This window comes from Poecilia formosa, unplaced genomic scaffold, assembly GCF_000485575.1.
Source record: "Poecilia formosa unplaced genomic scaffold, Poecilia_formosa-5.1.2 Scaffold520, whole genome shotgun sequence".
In the NCBI taxonomy this organism is placed as follows: Eukaryota; Metazoa; Chordata; class Actinopteri; order Cyprinodontiformes; family Poeciliidae; genus Poecilia; species Poecilia formosa.
In genome coordinates, this window is record NW_006800459.1 from 20774 (window position 1) to 24665 (window position 3892).

General features: G+C 39.3%; 1 pseudogene; it reads left to right on the plus strand.

Annotated features, from left to right (window-relative positions):
• Positions 1–6: 6 nt before the first annotated feature.
• LOC103129148 (NXPE family member 3-like) overlaps positions 7–3892 on the plus strand; it is a 13583-nt pseudogene continuing 9697 nt past the window's right edge.

Sequence of the window (3892 nt, forward strand, 5' to 3'; positions counted from 1 at the left end):
CACGTCCGAATCATCTCATCCTTGTCTTTCTAACTGTCTCTAACTAATTTCTTTTGGTAATTTGGTGAAAATCTTAACTCTCATTTTCAAACCCTCTTGCTGCCATCTTGTTTGTGTCACTGGTCCGACATCTTGGTCACAGTGGCAGCAAATATTCTGGTTTGCTGTTCCACTGGTCTGTCAAGACTGACTATTTCTTTTCTTGTTCTGACGCACCTCCACTTCTAACACTGAGTACTAGATTAACGGTGTGTACATTGTTTTGTGCAAATAAACTGTTGTAGGATGTATTTGAACTTATGCATTGTCTTTAGATTTCACAGAAATTCAGGATTTTCAGAAAGGTGTGTACACACTCCGTCCATTTTGCTTTCTTTAATCAACATGTCTGTTTTATCTTAAGTTCAAAAGGAAACGCCCATAAGATAGACTGAACAGGAATAATGATCAAACAGTGACCAAATAATATGATATGCACTTTCCAAAACCAGGTAAAGCTAAATTTATCATTTACATTTTTTTTTCATAGCCTTATTCCTGATTCGAAAAGTTTGGTGTTTGCTTTAAATCGAAGCTTAAAGTCAACTTTAAACTTCTGCTTAATTTTTTCCTTTATTTTGTTTATTTTCTGCAAGAAGTTATTTAAATCTGTTCCACCTACAATTTGTCAACAATGTAAACTGTGACAATGCAACTGTCATTTTGTTGGTTGTGTAGAGTAAACTAAATAAATATTTAATTGAAAAAAAAAACATTCAGAAATCAACAGCACACAGGGAGCCAGAGCAGAACAAAACAAAACACAGGAACCCAGGGACAAAAGCCAGCGGGGTGAAACGGGAAAATAAAAATTAGCTTGGTTCCAGAAGTAATTGTCTAATAAAACTTTATCTATTATTCAAACTACTCTTTAACCAAGACGAGTCCTAACCTTTCTGGTATCATACCTTTTCGGATTTCTATTAATGTAAAATACTAATTTACAAATACATTTACTCAACATTTTATTTATTTATTTATTTATTTATTTATTTATTTATTTATTTATTTATTTATAGCATTTATTTTATGTTTAGTTCTTCTTTGTGTTTTGAATCCAAACAGTTACTGAATCAAATTATGTAGCTTAACTGCATTTTCTTAGACACGGTTAAAGTTTAGTTGTCCTAGTTGGAATTTCTGAGCCTTTTCACTTTAGCATCCTTTGAGCTTTCAGTGAGGTTACAAAGAATCAGGAGGGGCTATATTTAAAAATTAGTCTGAAAACTGATCAGGATATTTTTCAAAATTTATTCAGAAATGAAGTAGAAATTCTAAAATGTAGAAAAAAACAAAACAAAGAAACAAAGGTACTTCATTCTTGACTTTAAGACAGAGAGGATTGGAACATCTTTGTTAAAAGCATTTAGAGGAACTGAACAGAGTTGTCTTCACAACAGGACAGGAGATGTCACATAAAAAGTGACGCATGTTTCATGATCACATGGAGATCTCAAAAGTAATCAGTATTTTCGAAGTGAAACTGTGATTGTAGGGCACTTTATGCATACAAGCTCTAAACATTCTTTTAGTTTAAGATTTAATTTGCCTCTTTGCCTCAGATAACTAATATAATACCTACCAAAATGGCGCCGGTACCCACCACCATCACTCCGTTACGTCCCACTGAGCCAGCCAGCGTCTGCTCCTTCCACTCTGCGTCACCTGAAAACGCCACAGAGGTCAACTTGTTGAAGGAGTCCATCGCCTGGCCTGAAACGCCGTCTGTACCGCCTGGCTTTTCCCTGAATGACACCAGTGATCCCGCTCACAGCACCTTCACCATTCTCCCACGGAGAGGAGGGGGAAGTTGGCACGTCGGGGATCAGCTGGAGGTTCTGATAAAAGTCTCTGACTTCCGCGGTCGCCCCAGGAAGTCTGGGGGAGACTTGCTGTACGCTCGGCTGCAGAACCGTGCTGTGTTTGCAGGCGTGGCGGGGAAAGTGTTTGATCATCGCAACGGTTCCTACACCGCTGTGTTCTCTTTACTCTGGGAAGGAGACGCACAAGTTGAGGTAAGACTCAGAAGTTTTAACGACAAGTGTTGCAGTAAAGTGTTTCAGCTAAGACCTCCTTTTTCACCTTGGTTTTACTTTTCATTAGGAAACACAGTAAAAAGCTTTGAATAAAGAAATAGAACTTAAATGTAAAAGTTTGAAGCAGGCTTTCCAATCATAAACATCAAGTACATGTTTTGTTTTTAGTGTCTAATTATGACTTTGCTGTGAAAAAGTATGTTCTCCCTTAAATATAGTTTCTGTTTATGGTTTTTGCAACTCTGGTAAATGAATAACGGCCCTTAAATGGGGAATTTGTATCTGTAGTGAAACATCCCACTTCTAAAAAGAAATTATGAGATTAACTGATAATGTTCAGATTATCATGAGAAACAGGAGAATCCATAAGGAGGCAAATCACTGAACATACAATAATGTGATTTATAATAATGTTTGGTTTAATGTTTCCGGTTTTTGTTCTGTCTTTGTTCCTAAAAGGTCTCCTTGGTTCACCCCAGTGAGGGAATCACAGTCTTGGCCAAAGTGACCCAAGAGTATCCAGACAGAACATATTTTCTAAGTGCCTTTCGCTCAGGCTCCATCTCAGAGACGGTTAGATGCAACGTTTGCCTCAAGGGTCCCAAAGAGAAGCTGTGCAACTACACCGACCTCCACACGGGTGAGCCCTGGTTCTGCTACAAGCCAAACAAACTGACCTGCGACAAAAGGATCACCCACGTCAAAGGAGGAGTCATTTTCAAACCAAAATTCAACAAAAATCAGCTCTTTCAAAGGTGAGTGCAACATTATGATTGTAATCAACCGTTCTGGCCCTGCTCTGCAGAAACCTCCTCAACATATTCCATTTCCCTTCATCATAATGAATTCCTACAAAATTTGTGTTGCAGTTTGAGTTATAGAGAGGTATTGCGCAATGGTTTCAGCTCACTGGGGCCGGAGTTTATAACTTAAAGTTTGTTTGCGCGCCACCCTTCTTGTCAGAGTAGTGGATTATTATTGGGAATGCTTAATACCCAAGCCGATGTGGGTAATCAGGGCCGGCCCTGTGGGTAATGCAGTAATGAAAGGCAACCCCATCCCTAAGTGGCTCAAAAATAAATTTATATAAACACAACTTTAGTGTGGCCTACTCAAAGTTTGGGCTCAGATCTGTTTAACAGAAGTCTGACAAGACAAAGTGGAACTTTTTGGTGCACATCTTTTTTTATATGCGTTTTATCTTGTATAAAATGACCCCAGCCAAACGTAGTTCTGTTAGTGGGATCGCCTGGACCTGGATGACTTTCTGAATTTAACCAACACCATGAATAGCTCTCTTTTCACAAAATCCTAAAGGAGAATGTCTCATCGGTTAAGTTTAAGTTTTCAGTTTAATCTTGTACAACTTCTGTACTATGTAGTAGTAGAATGCTGCAAAACTGTAATGATCAGAACTTGAGGACCCGAAATTTCAGTCAGACACACAGAATAAAAGTTAATAAGTACTTTAATAAGGGATAGGGGTGAGGGACAGGCAACCAATGGAATTCCTTTCAGAGGGTCAGGCAGAGAACGATGGTCAGGGCACAGAAAAAGGTTCCAAACTTACAAACGATCACAGGCAGACTAAATCCAAGGGCGAGGCAAGAGGCAGTAGTCGGAAGGCAGAAACAGGGTCACGTCCAGGAAACAGAGGCCAGAGGAGAATCCAATAAGGGCTAGGCAAGGCAGGGAAATCCGAGGGGCGGAAAAGTGTTCAGATCGTGGTCAGGTCAGGAAGAAATGCTGGATATTTACTCACACGGTGGCTTTCAAAAATCTGGCACCGTCTGCCCTCCTGAGAGCGAATATACCTG